General features: G+C 51.1%; 1 long non-coding RNA gene across 2 annotated transcripts; it reads right to left on the reverse strand.

The window, feature by feature from the left end:
* Positions 1–12,623: 12,623 nt before the first annotated feature.
* On the reverse strand, positions 12,624–16,405 carry LOC309849524. Of its 2 annotated transcripts, XR_014303750.1 has the most exons (4): positions 16,130–16,405; positions 15,697–15,853; positions 13,591–13,696; positions 12,624–13,102 (listed from the first exon to the last, which is right to left on the reverse strand). It is a non-coding gene; the product is annotated as an uncharacterized lncRNA (long non-coding RNA). The 2 variants fall into 2 exon arrangements; XR_014303751.1 differs by having other exon boundaries at positions 12,624–13,696.
* Positions 16,406–21,309: the final 4,904 nt, after the last annotated feature.

Here is a 21,309-nt window from a genome sequence, read left to right on the forward strand (position 1 = left end):
CTCCAGCCCAATCATGTTCCCCTCTGCTTGAGCCTTTCTGTGGCCGACCGGGGAACATAGTTTATGAATTGACTGCAAAGGAAAACTCTCTAGTTCAAAGCAGCTCCCTGGCAAGAATGAATTCATTCATTCATTCATTCATTCTGCAATAGGCAGGACCATCCCCGTATCCTGACAAGGGCTAGGCACCAGGAATAGGAGGGGAGAAGATTCAGATGACACAGTCATGTAAAAATAAAATAACAACTGTACAAGAGATGCTGTATGACACTATACAGGCAAGTTGGAACCCAGAAACAGGCGTGACTAACTTCAGCCATTCATTCAACAAATACTTCAGCATGACTTAAATGCCAGGCTCTGTGCTGAACCGGTGGGCTTGATGCCTGGAGCAGACAGTCTGGTGGACAAGATGGGCACTGACTGGTGCCACATGAGCTAATCAGAGGCATGGGGGCGGAGAGACTAGCAGGGGCTCCCTCTCTACTCTGGAGAACCCAGAAAGGCTTCTCTGAGGAAACGAGATAGAAGTCCAGCCTTAAAAGCTGAAAAAGAGATAGCTAGGTGAAGTTGGGATGGGGAGGGACAAGGGAAGAGGTCTGGACAGAAGGAACTTTTTAGAAAGGCCCTTGAGTTGCTGGTAACCGGCTCATTAGAAGGCAAGTCACTGGCCACCTTGCAGAGAGGGAGACGAGCCTGGGAAGAACTAGGAGAGCTGCCCAGAGTAGTATTTCCAGGTGTAACCCAGGGCAGACTTCTCCATGTTCTACACCCGAATGTTCTAGAAGAGGCTTACTTGTGTGTTCGGTCTTATTCTAGGCCAACCCTATACCTACCCCCATTTTACTTCTAGTCCCTGTTTTTTGCAACCAGACCAACTCTGTGCTGCCTAAAGACAACCTGAAAACAAAGAACATAGAGAAGAGCAATACTACTTCAATGTATCACTTCCCAGAGGCTTAGACCACAGTCTCCTCTGTCATTCAGTGATTCAGTGACCCTTGGCCCTCACACGGGGAGGCTGTCCACAGGACTGGCCTGGTCTCCTTTCCATGTGTTGGGATTGGATGCTCTCCAAGCAGTTCTGCATTTATAACCCTTATATTCTCACGACAGCCCTGTGAGTTATCTCCATCAGACAGATGAGGAAACTGAGAGTCAGTAAAAGGGGTGGCCTGCCTAGTGCCACCTACAAATGCTGTGGCCAAGCAGAATTTGTCATTCCCTGTCTCCTCTCTACCAGACTTCAGGATTTCCCAGCCTCCCTGGCTCTTTGGTGAACCCCATGAAGGTAGGGTCTCAGTGATCCCCTCCTCTACGAGAGCCTTCAGCACCTAGGACAGGGCCCTGCACACTCAGGGTCTGGAGCCAACCCTGTTGTGTGAGTGGCTGCTGGGAGGGTGGCGGGGGAGCTGCTGACACAGCAGATTGGGATAAAGTTATAGCAGAAACTGTATCGGTTTTGGACTTACACACACCTCAGTTGGAAACGCTGTTATTACACACTATGTGTGCACTTAGCCTTTCTGAGCCATGGTTCCCCTGTCTTCCAAACAGGATTCACAATACCCACCTGAGAAGATCACTATGAAGATTAAGTGAAATTATGTATGTGTGTGTGGCGTATCTCTGGAAAAAATACCCAAGACATTAGTAACAGCAATTACTTCTGGAAAGAGGATCCAAGTGGATGTGGCTCAGAAGTATAGAGAAATACCAACTTTCCGTGATTTACCCTCTAGTAGTTGTGACATACCATATGCATGTACTATCTGCATAGTCAGAGTGAGTAATAAAATATTTTAATGAGATAATATGCACAGCAACATAACAACAACAATAAGAGCAATGCTCCCTACACATTTGTTGAACTGAACTGAGTTTTCCTGTTTGAAACACCGGGATGTGTCTATGACTCTGGCCGGAATATTTGCACACTGCCCCGTCCGTCTCCAGGCAAAGGTGAAGATGTCTAACCAGGTGAGATATTTTCCAGCCCAGAAATTCTACAGTTCAAGCCTTTAGTCACAGGGGAAACAGCATGCCAGCAGGCTCATTGTTCTGTTATGAGACTCAACTCCGGGGACGTAACAGGAGATGGAAGAGGGTAGAGCAGGGGGGACACGGAAGGGAAAGCTGAAGGGTACGGGCAGCCCCTCAGCAGGGACCATGCTGTCCAGGGAAGCTAGGGCAGAAAGGGATCCTGGGCCTGCCCCTTCCCAGGCTTAGCCAGCAAGCTGCCTGCCCAGGTACCCTGTGGCCCCCAAGGAAAGCTGAGAGCAGCAGGTGCAAAGCCTAAGGAGGGGAGTGGGCTTTCTCCTGTTACCCTCCAGGCATTGAGGTCCTGGGGCAGGACAGGGCAGCCATTCATCAGCCAACACAAAGGGACACTTTCTCAGCCACACAGAGACCAGGCCAGGTCACCTCAGACACTGGGGCATAACATCAGCGGGAACTCTAGAGGCCTCTTCAGAAAAGTTTTGGACTCCCACATCTAGTGGCGTTGGGGGAGGGGTTGGGACAGGAAGGAAGCATGTCATGGGAGATTCTGGAGAGGAAAAGAAGCTTCTCCAGTGAGACAAAGGGAGGGCAAACAGAATCAGAAAAGCTAGAAAAATAGGAGTCAAAAGAAATGGAAATCATTTCTTCTGGAGGAGCAGCAGGTAGGGGAGAAAAGGAAGCAAAGTCAGAGGCCCAGGGCTGGAACGGCCGTCTTTCTGCCTATGGGAAGGACATGGCTCTTCTCTTTTCTGCTTTGAGTTTCCGGAGAAGGGCCTGGGGCTGAGCATCTGAGGTAGAGCACGGAGGATTTAAACATGTCCCTGCCTTTGCCTCCTATCAACCTCTTCCTAATTAAGGCAGAACACAACTACAGTTCAGTCCCTGTTCAGTCTTGAACACAGGAATGGTTTTCATCAGAAGGGACAAAGTGCTTATATATTAAGCAATCAAAGGCACTTAGAGATTTTCATCACCTGCAGGATTCTGGAAACCTGTTGTATATAGTGCAATAGGTTATGGCTTGTCCTCTTACAGTCACCAGAGCATCAATTAAATATATGTAGGTTTTTTTAAGAAATTTATTTTGGCGGTGGGGGGGAGCACACACAGAGGAGAGGGGCAGAGGGAGAGGGAGAGAATCTCAAGCGGGCTCCCCACCGACTGTGGAGCCCAACACGGGGCTTGATTCCAGGACCCTGAGATCATGACCTGAGCCAAAATCAAGTTGGCTCAATCCAAGGAGCTACCCAGGTGCCCCAACTACATGAAATTTTGATGGATGCACAAGCCCTGGGCCTGGCACAGCACTAGACTCAGGGATACGTGGATTAACGTCATGTGTCCTTTTCTTCAGTAGAGTTCTCATATAGGCCGGCTAAATACTCCAGACAGTATGTACCTTTACCTGACCACCCACCTCCTTTAACGACAGTATCAGGACATGCTCCATCGTGTCTCATATCCCAGATCCCAGTCTCCCACATCATCCATAATCCCATAGACTAAAATGCCCTGACCACTCTGTGTACTGGCTGCCTGCACCCCATCTCCCACCTGTCTCCAATCCCCAAGCCTTGCCACTCTAGCCTCTGGAACTCAGTCTGCCACTGGCCAAAGAGCCTCCAATCTTGAACCCTCTCCTGAGCATTCTCTTCATTGTCTTACTCTACGGACACCTGGCTGTCCCCCAAAGATACTGCCTCCCAACGGCCTTGTCTGTAGGCAAGGGTGAAGGATAAAGAAAACAGGGAAGATCCTTCTTTTCTCTGGTACCCCACACATCTCAAGGTCTAGAGAGGTGTTTCCAGCTACTTCTCCTCTTCCTCCTGCAAAAATGTCAGCGTGTTTGATGTGAATGGGGCTAGACCCTACCCTGTGCTACCTTTCTGCTATCTTCTCTACCTTTTTCCGTGGTCATACCCTAATTCTTGCCCTCACCAATATGTTTACCTTCAATAATCCTACTTTTAGGCATCCCAGCCCCTAATGCCTCCTCTAGTTCCCATCCGCTTTCACTGAGACCTCCCTTCCAAGTATTCTTTGATCCCATAGGGACCGGATACAGTGAGCAAGTTTTTATTGTCCCTGTGCCCTGCATGTGACCATCATCCCTTAACCAGCTTCATTGTCACGTTCTCTTACAAACACCCTCAGCTACTTTGCCTCGTCTCCTTGCCTCCTTATACTTGCCTCCTTATACTTTTCTGGTAAAACCCTAATTCTGGTTAAACCCAGCTAGCCATGTACCCTTCGCCTGTACCCAAGCAACCGAACATTACTGAGGATAATCATACAACCGTGCTCATCAACTGGTCTTGCTCTAAACTTGCTACTTTGAATCTCACAAGAGCACTGAGCTCCACCTTGCAAACCTTCTACACTCCCATGGTATAGTCCCCTTCCCTCCCTCTCAAAGGATTATTTCATGCCTCCTCTCTCCTACTTCTCTTTTCAACCCTCCAGCACCACTGATTCCCTGATATTATAAATAAAAAGAAATGCAAACAAATGAGAGCTATTTCACCCTCCCACCAACCCATCTGCATGATTTGCTACTCATAGCCTGCCCCCCTTGCAGATGAAGAGGCTCTGTTCTTCTCTGAGGTCAGTCTCCCCCCATTTGTGCACTGGACGCCATCCATTCTTACTTCTTCCATGACTTTGCTTCTTGCAATTATTCCCTCTCTCTCCTGAGTCATTGGTCTCTCCTTAGATATATCCACTAACATAAAAAATATGACTTAATATTGCCCACCTTTAAAAAACCCTCCCTTGGCCCCCACATCTTTTTCCAAGTAAAGTTCCATTTCTTTGCTGTTATATAGTGAGCTTCAAGTCAGTTCTCTGGCATTACTCTATACTTCCTTACCTATAGTCTCTCTTCAACTCACTCCACGTGGACTACTCTCTCCACCACCTGCTGACATCTCCTGCCAAGGTCATCAGCAACCTCCCTCTTTTTTTTTTTTTTTTTTTCCCTTAGCTCCTCTCTTACCAAATCCAAGGGCTAAGTCAGTCTGACTTACTTATGCCTCATGTTTGACACGATCAACTACTCTCTCCTCCTTGAAACACTCTGCCCTTGAAATACAAGGGCCCTCTTCTCTCAACATTCTCTAACTTTCTCTCTAGGCAATCTCATGCAGTCCTGTGGCTTGAAGGACCAACTTCTCCCCTGCACTGTAGGCCTGCATATCCAACTTGACCTCTCCCCTTGAATGCTATATTTGTCCCCTAGGACAGCTATAACAAAGGACCACAAGCTAGCTGGCTTAAAACAACAGGAGTTTGGGGTACCTGGGTGGCTCAGTGGGTTAAGCCTCTGCCTTCGGCCTTGGGTCATGATATCCCAGGTTCCTGGGATCGAGGCCCGAATGGGGCTCTCTGCTCCCCAGGGAGCCTGCTTCCTCCTCTCTCTCTGCCTGCCTTTCCACCTACTTGTGACCTCTGTCAAATAAATAAATAAAATCTTTTAAAAACAAACAAATAAACAGAAAAACAACAACAACATAAATTTGTGGAGGCCAGAAATCCCAAATCAAGGTGCTGGCAGGCCCGCATGGCTTTGAGGGCTATAGGGGAGGATCCTTTTTTTTTTTTTTTTTTGCCTCTCCCAGCTTCTGGGACCCCTCATAATGTTCCTTGGCTTGTAGCAGCACCACTCCAATCTCCGTCTCCATCCTCACATGGCCATCCTCCCTCTGTGTCTATGTCTTCACACCATGTTCTCTCTGTGCAAGTCCAAGTGTTCTCTTCTTTTATTTTTTTTAAGATTTTTTTTAAAGTAATCTCTACACCCAATGTGGGGCTTGAACTCACAATTCTATGATCAAGAGTCACATGCTTCACTGACTGAGCCAGCCAGGCACCCCTTTCTTCTTTTAAGGACACTAGTCAGATTGGATTAGGGCTACCCTAATGACGTCATCTTCACTTGTTACATTTGCAAAGACGTTGTTTCCAAATAAGATCACTTTCAGGGGCGCCTGGGTGGCTCAGTGGGTTAAAGCCTCTGCCTTCGGCTCAGGTCATGATCCGAGGGTCCTGGGATCGAGCCCCACATCGGGCTCTCTGCTCAGCAGGAAGCCTGCTTCCCTCTCTTTCTGCCTGCTTGTAATCTCTGTCAAAAAAAAAAAAAAATCACTTTCATAGGTATTGGGGATTAGGATTTCAACGTATCTTTTGAGGGGTGACATAAGTGAACCCATAACAGATGTTTCAAACTTCACATGTCCACAATGGGATTCTTGGTTTCTCTACCTCTTGCCTCCAGCTTTCTCCTCCTCTACTTCTCCCCCTCAGTTAACAGCACCACCAGCTCTGTCCCAAAGCCCAGAGAACATCCACGCTTCCTCTCTTTTCCTCACCCGCTGTGTCCAACCAGCAAGACCCACTGGCCAAATCCAAGTCCTTGTCCTCTCTCTCCTGCTACCACGTGAGTCTAGTAATCTCCCCTCTCTCCTGGGCGGCTGCACCAGCCTCCTGTTCCACTCGCCGCCCCCCTCCCACCACAGTCTACTTTCCATCGAAAAGCCAGAGTGATTGTTTTAGAACATAAATCAGATCACATCCCTCCCACTGCTTAAAACCTTCCAAAGACTTCTTACTGGAATTAGCATAAAATCCAAGCTTCTTAACTTGGCTTATGAGGTTTTATAGGATCTGACCCCTCTTCTCTCATTTCCTACCACTCTCTCCCACTCTCGCCTCCTCTCCAACTGTACCAGCCTTCCTTCTGTCTCCCTGGAACATTCCAAGCTCCTTCCTGCCTCAGGGCTTTGCATTTGCTGTTCCTTTTGTCTGGAACACCCTTCCCCCATCTTGGCAAGAACAACATCTCCTCTCATTCCAGTCATATCTCAAATGTCACCTCCTGAGAAAACGCCCCCACGGCGACAGGCACTGTCTCTATCCTATTATTCTATTTTTTAGATTCATAACTTCATTACTATTTGTTCATTCCTGTGTTTACTGTCGGACGCCTATCAGACTGCAAATGCCATAAGGACAAGGGTTTAATCTGTCTTCTCTTTTTTTAGTTTCATTTTTATTTTATTTCACTTTTTTCTGGAAGCTCTACACCCAACATAGGGCTTGAACTCACGATCCGGAGATCAGGAGTCACATGCTGTCTGTACTGACTGAGCCAGCCAGGTGCCCTTGATCTGCCTTTGCCTCTTCGAAATCCCAGCACCTACAACAGAACACTGGTGGGGGGGGGGGGGGGAGAAGAAGCAGCACATCGTAGGTGCGCCACAATGTCTATTAAATAAATAAACTTATCACTCCAGGCACTGTACTAGGGCCTGGGGATTTGATGACGGGTGACCAACAAAATCTGTTCCTTCTCCTTGAATTGGACAGGGACTGATGCCAGAGCAATGTCACAGGGATAACCAGATCCCCATCAACCTCTCAACAACACTGACTCTAAGGCTGGCTACGCTCCCTCTTTCTCAGCCGCAGACGCTTCTCCACGCTAACACCACTCTCGACATTCCCCAGCCTCCTCATCTCAGTAGATAATCTTGTTTTCTATTTCCCAGAGAAAACTGAGGTCCAGACCAAGAACTCCTGAGGCCATCTTTTATTTCGTTCCTTTTACTTCTTCCTGTCTGCCCTTCTGGAAAGAGGGTGGGGTTTGCGTTCAGGGAGATGTGGCCAATGACTTAACCTCTGAGTCTGAGTTTCCTCCTCTGTAAAGTGGTCATGATAACACGGGCCTCAGTGGGTTGAGAATTAAACAAACATCCTCTGTCACATGCCTGCCTTTCCATAGATGCTCAGTAAATGTTTTATTCCCTTCCCTGCACCCTCCCCATCCCCCACCCAGCAAGTGTTTCATTCCTGGTTTATAACAGAGAAACCGAAGGCGAGTGTAATGCTGCTTAAGTCTATTGGTTAATTCACACAAAGTCACACCCTGCTATCCGGCAGACCCCAAATTAAATCCCAGAGCTCAGCCCCCAGGCCCAGGGCTCTTTGCATCGCAGCAAAAAGCAAACATAAAGACAATCTAGTGATTTTTTAATAAAGGCCAAATTAATTCAATGTAAAGGATTGTCTTTCAGTCTGGCATTTTGTCCTATTTCTTTTCTCCTTTCTCCTCCTTTCCTCTTTTTCCTTCTCTCTCCTTTAGTCTTAGAATGTCCTTTATCCGAAGAAATGACATATTTTTTTTCCTTACTTGGAAACAAAGCTAGCTACACAACTAGCCCCACTATTACAAAACTGCCTCAAATCCTACAGAGGCTGCCACTCATTTTCCTGTGGCAGAGGGCTGACCCCAGGACTTCTGCATTAGAGGGGCAAAGGTGGTGGTTTGGTTGGAGGAGGGCGGGAGTTGCCTTGAAGCCCGTTGCGTAACTATTGACCTTGGTTTGGAAGCATTCATGGAGATTTCAGAGAACGGAGAGCCCCACGGTAGCACACAGGACCCTCAAAGTGCTCAGACAGGCTCCTGCTGCGTCCTCCCCGTGTGGTCCTTCTCTGGCCACTTAGAGAGTCGTCTCTGCCTTTTCTCTCTAGATAGTTTCCAGCAAGTCTCCTGTGGAAATTTTTGGGTTTGAGTGAGGAGTGTAAAAATGTGGTCAGCATATTGGCTCTGGTATTTTTTTCCTCCCATGCAACCGGCCCCAGGAGGTGACTGACCAGCTGGGCCAAGTGCACGGAACACCTTTTCTCTGGTTGCCCATAACTCCTGAGCCTCCCAGACCCCGCAGGACCCTGCAGGACGGCAGAGAGCCATAAATCCGGCAAGCCGGGGCTGGGAGCTCCCTGACTGCACCGGGGAAACACGGCCCATCTGATTGCTACATGAGCTGAAGAGAGAAAAAGCGGTAACGGGAGTGCTGAAAATACGACCGGTTTGGAACAAAATGAAGCAACAGAGGACTGGCAGGCGGGACTGGGCGTTTTTCTGTCCGTACAACAAAGGGGCTGGATTACACATCCCTGAAATTCTGCGTTCCACTTTGTAACTAAGGTCAAGCACGATCAAGCAGATATGGGAGATGTCAGGGCAGGAAAGCAGAACTGGGGGACCCAGAGAAGCTGCTGTTCCACACCAAGCTTGTTCATCTCAGACAAGGGCAGCCGTGGGAGGCACGCTGGAAGGCCAAGGACAGGGCTCTCCACTGCCATCAATCCATGCAGAGCCACTGGCTTTGCAGACTCGGCCAGTGCCTCTGAAGGCCCTGGGTCTTGCCCCTCATCCTCAGACATTAGTCCTTGAAACCTCAACAGCCCATTCTGGGTGGCCTGGCAGGTCCTCTTGATGATCAAAACAGAGAGGGGTCTAGACGACAGGATCTCCTGCTCCCCTGGTGAGCCGGTTGGGTGGACAGGGCAGCAGAAGGCACAGGACCAGCAGGGGTCCACAACCATCAGGTCCAAGTGCACCTCCTGCTCGCCTACTCAGCCCCTCTGTCCTGTCTCCCTGCCTCTGCAGTTCACTGCCCCATCCCGCCTCCTCCCCCGCCACCCCTGCTCTCTTTGTAGGAGCAGGGACAGTGACACTGGTCTCTTCTTTGACTAGTTCCCTGAGCCCTGACTGAGCATCAGTCTCCTTCCCTGGGAAGACCAAGACACACAGTAGGCGTTCAGCAACAAGGAGGAGCCTGGATGCTTAATCCTTAGCATCCCATCAGCGGATTTCTAAAAAGACTGAGCATAGGGGCGCCTGGGTGGTTTAGTTGATTAAATATCTGCCTCTTTTTTTTTTTTTAAGATTTTATTTGTTTATTTGACACACAGAGAGAGATCACAAGCAGGCAGAGATGCAGGAGAGAGAGAGAGAGAGAGAGAAGCAGGGTCCCCACTGAGCAGAGAGCCCAATGCTGGGCTCGATCCCAAGACCCTGAGATCATGACTCAAGCCGAAGGCAGAGGCTTTAACCCACTGAGCAACCCAGGCGCCCCAGCATCTGCCTCTTGATTTTGGCTCAGGTCATGGTCTCAGGGTCCTGAGATTGAGCCCCCCATGAGGCTCCATGCTCAGCAAGAAGTCTGCTTGAGATTCTCTCTCTCTCTCTCTCTCCTCCTCTGTCTATCCCCTGACTTGAACTCACTCTCTCGCTCATACTCTCTCTCAAATAAATAAGTTTAAAAATTCGGAGCATAGAATTACCTGGGGATCTTGTTAAAATGCAGAGTCTTGACCCTCACCCAAGTCTACCTGAAGTATGTTCTCTTGGGTGGACAGCTGGAAATGTCATTTATAACCAGCTCCAGTAGCTGCTGGTAGTACACGCAGGTGGCGTGGCAGGACGTTTTGGGAAACACTGCTCTGCCTGGTGATTCCTGTCTGTATTCCTACTCCATACATGGACCTATGGGAAAACCACAGGAAGCTTACAAAATGCCCCACCCTCAAGGCGCCTCATTGGCTCAATCAGTAGAACATGTAACCCTTGATCTCATGGGTTGTGAGTTTGAGTCCCACATTGGGTATAGAGAAGAATTAAAAAAAAAAATCTTTAAAAAAAACCCCAAACAACAAAACAGAACTTACAAAATGCCCCACCCTCGAAGAGTTCACAGTTCAGCGGGAGAAAGAAGACAGCACGGGAGCAATTAGTGCTCAGCTCCTGACAGATGCTACGTGCCCCGAGAGTCTGCCAAAGGGTGGGCTGAGTCAGAGAAAGCTCCGGGAAGGAAGCGAGGTTCAGGCAGGGCTAGGACGGTCAGGAGAACAGTTTTCCTCCCCACGCAGCCAAGATAGGGTCCATCCTGGAGGTGCTCTATTAGCCAAACTCATGAACTCTGCCCTGCCAACTGGCATTCGTGCACCCCCCCTCCTCCTTCCAGACGGAGCCCTCTGTTCCCTGTTCTGTGGGACATAATTACACTCTCTGGCCTGTTTTTGTTGTTTTTTTTTTTTAAGCTTTTATTTATTTATTTGACAAAGAGAGATGGCAAGTAGGCAGAGATGCAGGCAGAGAGAGAGAGGAAGAAGCAGGCTCCCTGCTGGACTCTATCCCAGGACCCTGAGATCATGACCCGAGCCGAAGGTAGAGGCTTTAACCCACTGAGCCACCCAGGTGCCCCTTCCGGTGGATCGGGCTGGGCAGGGAGGCCTTTCTCGGGGAGAATGGGAGCGTAGTAACCTTGCTGCTCACTTGCACAAGCCTCTCCTTTCTCAGCAGCTCTGCCCCCTAGCCCTGGGTCCACCCCTGCATTTTAGAACAGCACGTGCTGGGGCATCTCTCTGGGTGGCACAGTCAGTTAAGCGTCTGCCTTCCGCTCAGGTCATGATCCCGGGGGTCCTGGAATCCAGCCCCACAACCGGCCCTCTGCTCAGCGGTGAGACTGCTTCTCACTCTTTCTCTGCCTCTCTACCCCCACCATCCCACCACCAAAAATGTTTCCTTAGGGAATCAGTTTTTATTTCTCCTATGGTTTGTAGTGATAGTCACTAAACTGTGCCTACTGTGCTACAGAAACCTCACACCACACAACAGAAGCACGATTATTTTACAAACCACCAAGAAAGTGAAGCGCTTTGCCAATTACTATGCAACCCCTGCTTGTACGCTGTGAGCTGATTTCAAAGATGCTTAAATACGAAAAATAACTCATACTAAGATCAGCAAGATGATCTGAACGACAGAGAACACAACGCTGCTATCAGTCCACCTGGCTTTGGTATATGAATCTTTTTATTGGATGTTTATCCCAAATTCAATAGCAAATGGGAAGAGAATACAGAAAGAGAGAGGGGAGAGGGAGTTTCCCATTTTTGTGATGCTCTCAAAGCCCACTAGAAATTTAAAACATTATGGTTTCATTGCATAGGAGGAATTGTAACGCTGGAAGACATTACATGCTCCCAAACGCCACAGAGGTAGAAGTGATGTGGGACACAATACTAGGACTTCTGTCTCAAAATCCAGTGCCTAAACCACCCAAGTGTCCATCAACGGACGAATCGATAAACAAGATGTGGTATAACCATACGGCGAAATATTATTCAATCAGAAAACGGAACGAGGAACAAGTACGCGCTGTAACACAGATGAACCTTGAAACCATTGTTCAGTGAAAGAAGCCAGACATCAAAAGCTGCGTGTTGTATGATTCCACTGACAGGCAATGTTTAGAACAGGCAAATCTATAGACACAGAAAGCAGGTGAATGGCTGCCCGGGGCTGGGGGTTGGGGGTTGGGGGAGAGAGAGGAGTAACTGTTAATGGGTGTGGAGCTTCCTTCTGGAGTGATGAAATTTCTGGAATTAGAAAGTGGCAATGGCGCGCCATCCTGTGAGTGTACTAAATGCCCCTAATGGTAAATTTCATGTTATGCGTATTTCACCAAGATTAGGAAGAAAGACCAGGGGCTGGGTGGGTGGAGTTCCATTTCTTTTCCTCTGTGATGCTATGATAGCAGCAGGGAGGAGGGGTGGCAAGGGAGAAGGAGAGAGGATGGGGGTGCCAGAGTAGAGGGCACCCAGGCACTTGGCAGGCCTCCCACCACCACGCACCCCCGTTGTGACTCTCCCTCCTCGGGCAGGAAGACAAGCAGAGCTGGCCTGGGATCATCCGTCTTCATTACACCATCCCTACCGGCTCCGTCACTTCTTGCCAGAAAACTCATCAATATTCCCCTGTGGCTTGGCAGACCCAGCCCCCCTCCCTCCCCTGCCCCCACCCTGGCTCCTCCTCTTTTTCCCAGGCTATGGACTTGGACCAACACACCCCAGCCCTCCACTCTGGGGTCCCTGCTCTTCTTTCTCTCTCCTGGAGGTCCAGTCATGCCCTCCCTCCCGGGCTGCATTGGATACATGCCCTGGGGGCGTGGAGGGGTCTTCAGGAGCCCAGCAGGCTCAGAGGTACTGAGTGTTGTCAGCCCCTTCTAGAAGCCATCCTCACCTCTCTACTTGGAATTTCTAAGCACTTCCTCGCACTCGTGGACTCCCTGTGTCTACTTCATTTTTCTCAAGTCTGAAGCATCAGTCATTTTCTAATACAAGTTACATATTAATAGCCTCTAGTACATACTTATGCTGTTTACTCATCCACCTATCAGAATGGATACTCTGTGAGGGCAGGGCTCCATCACACGCATTCACCGGAGCACGTCCAGCACCCAGACTGGTGCCCAAACTAATAAATGGAACGAACGGATGTCTCAGGGCTGGGTCCAGATGCCCGGCAACAAGGTGTTCGCAACTTCTGCCTTTATCTCTGTTCTGTCCTACTCTGCCTCATCCTCTCTTCCAAAGCTACCCTGGACTTCTTGCAATTCCCCCTGCTTACTGCCAAGGCTATTCCCATTCTGGGTCTTAGCACTTGCTCTTTCCACAGCCCTGATTCCAGGGTTATTTCCCATTCCACGTTCAACCAGCCTTCAGATGGCCTGTCTCACACTTCCTTCGGGTGTCAGCTGAAATGTCATCTCCTCCAAGAGAGGACCCCCTGAGCTACCACAGCACCCCTGATGTCCCGTCACCTGCCTTCAGGCTAGGTCACCTGCCTATCTGGCTAGGTACTGCAGATCTTCCTTTCTCTCCCTCTCACTAGACTATAAGCTCCATGAGGGCAGGAATCTAGGCTCCCCTCAGGTAGCAGGTGCTGCTGGTGTCCCAGCTCACCTCCTTTGCCCTGGCCCAGTCCTGCACAACAGATTTGACTCCAGCTGCGAGCATCTGCATTTCTTTGCATGATGGCTTGTTCCCGCTGTGCCCGCGTTACTTGCATCTGCATCAAGCAAAAGGGAATTAACAGGAAATTAACACACAGATGCAGACACACACAGAAACACTCATCAGGGCTGCTGGGAATCGGTTTATACATCCCCTTGCTCCCTTCTCCTCTGGCAGGGTGGCTCTGAAGTCCAAGTTCTTTATGGACTCCCAGAGTTAGGCAGTGGCCTTTGAGCTTCAATTATTCTCAGTGGTAATTTTCTTGATAATAATCCTTTATTGGCTGCCTCCCCTTCTCTTTTTCCCTCCCCTACGCTCCTACTGGTGTATCCTGGGATCACTTCCCAAATAGAATCCTACAGTTAAACTCTTATCTCAAATTGGATCACCCATGCCTTGCTAGTGGGGATGTAAGATGGCCCAGCTGCTTTAGAAAACAGTTTGGCAGTTTCTCAAAGTGTCAGACATGGAGTTACCATATGACACAGGAATCCCATGCCTAGGCGTGGACCCCAAAAAAACTGAAAACATATGTGCACACATGTTCATAGCAGCATAATCTAGAATAGTCAGAGCACGAAACAACCTCAGGGACCACTCGCTGATGCATGGAGAAGCAAAATGTGCAGATTGATACGGGGAATAGTATTCAGCCAGAAACACAAAGGGAAGTGCCGGTCGCTGTTGCGGTGTGGGTAGCTGTGCTCAGGGAAGGAAGCTGGTCATGAAAGTCCACGTGGTGTATGATTCCATTCATACTGAGTGTCCAGAACAGGTGTATCTCTAGACAAAGCCCAGGGATGGCTGCCGGGGGGCGGGGAGCGAGGACAGCAGGGAAAGGCTGCTAAGGGCTGTGGGATCTCTTTAGGGGATGATGAAAATGTTCTAAAATTGAGTGTGCTGATGGTTATACAACTCTGTAACTATACTAAAAATCCCCAAAGTATACACTGCGAAGGGATGAATTGTACAGTAAATGAATGCTATCCCAATAAAGCCTTTTAGTTTCTTTAGAGCCCTTTTCTCAAGGCTCACTCCTAAAGGAACCCAAAGGAAGGTCACCAGAACCTAGGATTGGGCCTGGCACATAGCAGGTGTTCGATCGACATAGAAATACACGTGAGGGGGCGCCTGGGTGGCTCAGTGGGTTAAAGCTTCTGCCTTCGGCTCGGGTCATGATCCCAGGGTCCTGGGATCGAGCCCCACATCAGCAGGGAGCCTGCTTCCTCCTCTCTCTCGGCCTGCCTCTCTGCCTACTTGCGATCTCTATCTGTCAAATAAATAAATAAAATCTTTAAAAAAAAAAAAAAAAGAAATACACGTGAGTAACAATGAATGGGAAAGAGCTGCAGGCAAAGGCTTGATGACAAATCATCCCCGTGTGCTACTGGGAACAAATCCCCAATCTCACAGGCACTTCTGTTTGGAATTATCTCAGTGGGAGAAGGGAGCAGAGTGGTGTGTGTATGTGTGTCCCTGAGATGGGGAGGGTGGGAAAGTGTGTGTGTGCGTGCACGTATGTGTGTGTGCAAACACAAGTGTATCTGTGTGTGAGGGTGTGCCCATGTGTGAGCGTGGAAGCATGCATGTGTGAGCATGTTTGTGTGTATGGTTTGCCTGGTGTGTGTATGTTTGTGCGTGTGCGTTGGGGGGGGTGAGGCAAGGGTCAGCGTAGGAGCCCCGGGGAATCTTTTTTTTTTTTTTAAGATTTTATTTATTTATTTGACAGAGATCACAAGTAGGCAGAGAGGCAGGCAGAGAGAGAGGAGGAAGCAGGGTCCCTGCTGAGCAGAGAGCCCGATGTGGGGCTCCATCCCAGGACCCTGGGATCATGACCTGAGCCGAAGGCAGAGGCTTTAACCCACTTAGACACCCAGGGGCCCCCGAGCCCCGGGGGAATCTAAGAACAGAATCGCTGGGTGCTGCGTGGGGGAAGGCTCTGAGTGAAAGGGACCACCTCCGGAGACCCGAGATCCAGGGAGGTCCTCCCTGCCCCCTTCTTATCTCCTCCGGGCCCATGAAGCGGACGCTGTCCCTTCAGCAGGATGTTCCTACCTGCGAGGGCTTGGCCCACGTTCTCCGCGGCTCACTGCTGGGCAGGTCCCCGGCGCAGGCGTGGAGGGCTGAGAGAGTAGAGCGACCCCTCCACGTGCATAATCCAATAATTCAGAACTTTTCTCTTCCGTTACCAATAAGACCAGTTCTTAATCACCTTAGAGCATAATCCCCGTTAGAATGTGCATCCAATTATCTGTGACTCTTCATCCCACTCAACAGAGACTTCAGAGTCCCCCGGCCCAGCCGCCCAGGGCTCTGTCAAACTCCCCGGATTAACTCTGAGCCGCCTCACGGAGTCTCCTTCGAGTCTGTGCAATGCGTGGGAAGCGCCCACGGGTGACCAGAGTGTGAGCACTGGGTGGCGCGGGGCAGGGCCCCGCTTGCTCCCGGTGTGGTAAGGGCATGGGGCTGGGAGTCTGCTGACACTGACCTTCCATGTCCTGTGCAACACAGGACAGCCGTCCTCCTCTCGCCACCTCGGCAGCCACCACGACCACCCCCTCCTTCTTCACACCCCCCGCAGTTCCAGGCAGTTCCAGGAGTGCCTGCCCAGCCGCCCCGTCACATTCTGCAGGGCCATGTGGACTCTCCCTCTAGCTGTCCCTGGTCCAGGAGCTCAGGGGCAGAAGACTAAATCCTCTTGGCTGGCTCCGGACTCTGCCTCCCTGGGCACCTGCCCTTCCCGCCCCAGCAGATGGCCACAGCGCCCTCGGGAGCTGAGAGCAGGAAAAGAAGAAGCATGGCGCCGGGACCTGGCGTGCCCTGCCGTTGCCTCCCATGACCCTGCCATCTTCCTTTGGACCCTGCCCCCAGAGAGCCCTGCTCCTGTCCGGGCAGCACTGGCTCTCCACCCCAGCCCATCCCAGAGCTCCTACTGACCATTTAGTCAGTCGGCCCCCAACAAATGTCCTTGGCCCGTCTAATCTAGGCCAGGCACTCTGCCAGGTCCGGAGAAGACCAAGATGAGTAAGGAAGTCAGAGGGTCCCTGCCCTCGAGGACCTGGGGAGAAGCAGACACGTAACACGTAACATGTGGTAAGAGCAAGACTGGAGCTCGTAAAACATGGTGTGAGAGCTTACCGGGTCCAAGCACAGTTTGTTTTTGCGCAATTACTGTTTAAACACACCTCTGTTAAGTCATGAAGTCTCACAACGACGCCGTAGCCTGGCTATCACCAGGACAGAAGCTGAAGCTCAGAGAGGTTAGGTGACGTGTCCCCGGGTCACCCAGCTAGTACAGGGGGTGAGGATGGATTCAAACCCATGCCGTCCTCCTCCAGAGTGGAACTTTTATTTATATATTTATTTGTGTTTTAGAGGAGAAGGGGCAGAGGGAGGAGAGAGAGAATCTTAAGCAGGTTCCACGCCCAGCACGGAGCCTGATGCGGGGCTCGATCCCCCAACCCTGAGATCGGGACCTGAACTAAAATCAAGAGTTGGGTGTCTAACGTACTGAGCCACCCAGGCGCCCCTAGAGTGGAACTTTTAAACAATGTTAGTTTGCTTCCAAAGGAGTACAGGAGAGAGACACACAGGGGCCGTCTCAGCTGCTTGGAGGAGGAGGGAGGGACTGAGACAAACCTTAAACTTGGCTTTAAACACAAGGGTGGGAGGTACCTGGCTGGCTCAGGCAGAGGAGGAGCATGCAACTCTTGACCTCAGGGTCCCGAGTTCAAGCCCCACACTGGGTAGAGAGATTACATAAATATAAATAAATAAATAAATAAATAAATAAATAAATAAATAAAGGGGGCTTTGAGGCTCCCAATATTAAGCCCTTAATGGTCCAAGCCTTTTCATGAACTGAAGGGCAGCAATGTGGTCCTTGGTATAGGTGGGCAGGGTCAAGGTGCCAGGAATCTGTGACCACGAGGGACCACAAGACACCACGTCTCTGGCAGCTGGTACCCCTGCGTGAGCAGGGGGCAGTCCTGGGACCCTGGCAAGGATTTCCTTCACTGCCAGGATACACTGCACTTTCACGGTCATAATGCACCACACTTGAACTTCACCGTTTCACGGTTTGTCTGCCTGTCTTGTAATTCTCCAAGTTCCCTGGGAGCCGGGGCTATGCGTGTCTTACTCCAGGTCATGCCCCGACTCCCAGCCACGCTTGCCTCCTACGGAAAACACACAGTAAAGTCATTGAATGAACGGGTGGGCGGGTGATGGGGTGGGTGAATGAATTTGAGCCTTACCATCCTCCAGGAAGGTGGAGTAGGTAATATCATCCCCTATTTGAAGGGGTTCAGAGCGGAGGCAGGGCAGAGCTGTCGCACCCTAGTGTTGGTCTGACTCCAGCCCAGGGAACTTCTTTGGGTCATACTAGGGCAGGTCCCCAGCATCACAAGAATCAGGGGACAGCAGACTTCTTGCCATCCCAGGTCCCATGTTCCTTCCTCTTTGCCTTCTCCTTCTGTTGGTCCCTCCGGCAGCATGTGCATAGACCCCAAAAGGTTGCAGTCCCTTCCTCTGGCTTGGCTCATTGCTGTGTTCTTGATGCCCATCGTAGCGGAACGGACGTGTGGCTGGGGAGGGACCCAAATATTACACCAGCAAAATCCTCTACACCGGCCCCTTCACTGCAGTGAGGACCCATGTCCCCAACTCCCAGGGATATCACTCCATTCATTCGTTCACTCGCTCAGTACATACTTATTAAGGGCACACAGTGTACATGGGACCAGGGACGCAGGCATGACCTCAAGTGACTCCCAGTCTAGCAGGAGAGATGGATAGGCCGTCACAAGCCAATGGGCTAAGCAACAAGCATTGCGTTGGGTGCCCCGAGGAGGATAAGAAGGAGTCCCCTCCCGGAGGGGCCCAGACACAGAGATGAGAAATAATACAATTTGCCAGGGGTGTGTGTGTGTCGGGGGAGGAGAGGGAGGATTATAAGAAAAGCCAAGCAGCTGAAGCAAATCCATGAGGCAGGAAGGTAGCAGGAGAGGAAGCTGGAGGAGGAGGTGGTAACCATCCCAGTCACCAGAAAAACTCATTTAATTCTCACAAGTCTATGAGGCCAGTAGTCTTAACATTATGATCTGGGAAACGGTGGCACAGAGAGGTTCAGTAACTTGCCGTTGGTCACACAGCGAGGCAACAGCCAGCAGGATTCGAACCCAGGAAGTCAGGCTCCAGCCTCTGTGCCTCTGATAGCACATGGCACAGCCTTGGCCGGCAGGTCAAACCCTTGGCTCTTTGTGGTCATGCTGAGGAGCCCAAGATGATCCCACAGGGGATGCGGATCCTGCAGAGATCCTGCAGCTTAAATGGGACAGAGGGCTGCTCAGCACGGCCCCTTGGGGGGTAGCCTGGAAGCCACGTAGAGGATGGGTTTGGGGGTGAGGCAGAGAGAGCCGGTAGGAGGAAGCTGTTCCTGCAACCCAGGTGAGGAGAGGGAAACAGGTTGGTAGGAAAAGGGTGCTGGGTTTGAGATAGGCTAAGGTGACCTTGGCACAAGGAAGTGCATGGCAGGACCTGAAGAATCAGAAAGAAGATGCAGGGGTCGGGAGCAGGGGGAGGGGGGACCCTCCTGATTTCTGGCTGGTGCTGAGGGCCTGTGCTCCTCCATCTGGGAAACAGAACTCAGGAGAAAGGTGGGGAGCGCCAGAGCTTAGGCGGGGACATGCCACCCCTGAAATGCCTTTAGGGGACACCCAGGTGGTGATGTCCCACAGGCCCACTGCTGCCTCCCAGGCCCCACTTCCTCCCACCGCCACCCCGCCCTCTCCCCCAGCCAACCACTGTCCCCCGCCCAGTCTTCCACAGCGCCCCAGAGCCACCGGCTTGTTGGAAAGCCCCTTCCAGGGCCCTGCGGTTCCCAGGGCCCCTCCCTGCCTCCTTTGGAGGGGGCCCTGCGGACCCTCCCCCACTTCCCGCCTGCCCCCTGACGGTGGGATATGGGACTTTTCCACTTTGGTTTCCCCTGGCAGCGGCAGAACGTTCTCTCTCCTTACAGGACACTTTATGTGACACGACCGCGGCCCATGACCGCACCCCCGATAACCGAACTGGCGCCAGACTGAGGAAGACCCCGCGCCAGTGTGCCTAGGGGAGCGGGCACAGGGCTCCTGGAAGGGAGACCTCTGGTCTATGGCGGGAGATGGGGAAGAGCTGAGTCTGGCCGGCCATGCTTGGGAAGGGAGGAGACCCGAGGTGCACAGCGGGCACTGGTCACTGGGGACTGGGAGGCCTCGATGCTATCCTAGCCCTTTGGCCGCCTCGACATGTGACCTTGGGTAGCACAGTCACTTGCATGGGTCTCCTCTGTACCATGCATGACATGAGCTCTCGGCCCTATTGCCCTCACCTCCCGTTGTGGGGAGCCTCTCCCTCCTTTAGGAGAGGGGGAACCCAGAGGGCCACACAGTGCTGTTCCAGAGGGAGGCGTGGCACTTGGCAGAGAACTCAGCAAGGTGTTTTAGCAACAAGCCCGACAATAGAGCGGCTTAGAGCTGGGAGCTTACTCTGCCGCTTCCCGCTTCCCTCCCCTCTGTGTCGGGACTTGCCGGGGTTGGGTGTCTGCATTTCGGTAAGCCTCTTGCTACAATAGCATTCTCGGCAGCTTCAGTCACTCAGACCACAAGGGTAATCCGCTCCGGAAGAGCCCAGCCCAGCCCAGCCCAGCCCAGGGGCCTCCTGTCTGGGGCAGGGAGCCCGCCCCCAGGTGCCATGGCTCCCACTGGTCTGCCTCCCCATCTCCCTTCTCCCCTCCCCTCACCCGCCATGCCCCACGCGCCCACCAGCAAGCACCTGTCAGTGGGAGGGCGCACGGGTCACTCTCAACTGAAAGGAATCCGTTAGACTGTAGGAAGAACTGTCCCAGGGTTGGGGGGGTTCAGTAAGAAGCAATGTGGTCCCTGTGTATCTAAAGAGTTCTAAAAGTATGCGCGGTTTTCTTGCCTGAGGTACAAGTTAGCTGAGTGGAGGTTTGGCAAAAGGGCAGGGAGATGGCCATTAAGCCTTCAGAACTCTCCAGAAAGGAGTTGAGTGGGAGTTTGGGGTAGGTGCTCTATCAAAGCTGTGCATGAGGAAAACCCCCCAGGAATAGCTCTCTGAGACTCAGCTCCCCTTTGTCTCTTGAGGTAATGAACTTGAGTGTGCGTCCTGAGTCCTGGGTATGAGTCTGACTACAAGAACCTCTCTGACCCACTGTTTCCTCTCCGGTCACACAATTTTTGGATGGAAAAACATCTCTGACCTGACACCCTCAACATTTGATACTACTCATTTTCCTTCCATTTTGAAATCTTCTCCCTCAATTACCAAAAAGTGGCATTCTTTTTTTTTTTTTTAAAGATTTTATTTATTTATTTGACAGAGAGAAATCACAAGTAGAGGGAGAGGCAGGCAGAGAGAGAGAGAGAGGGAAGCAGGCTCCCTGCCAAGCAGAGAGACCGATGCAGGACTCGATCCCAGGACCCTGAGATCATGACCTGAGCCGAAGGCAGCAGCTTAACCCACTGAGCCACCCAGGCGCCCCCAAAAAGTGGCATTCTTTAGGTCCTCCTTCTTCTGTGTGAATTAGGGATCTTCCCTTAGCAGGAAACAGAAAACTCTACCTTACTGACTTAAACCACAAGGACCTTGGTTCATTCACCAACAGCT

This window comes from Mustela nivalis (genome assembly GCF_964662115.1).
Source record: "Mustela nivalis genome assembly, chromosome: 16".
Classification (NCBI taxonomy): domain Eukaryota; kingdom Metazoa; phylum Chordata; class Mammalia; order Carnivora; family Mustelidae; genus Mustela; species Mustela nivalis.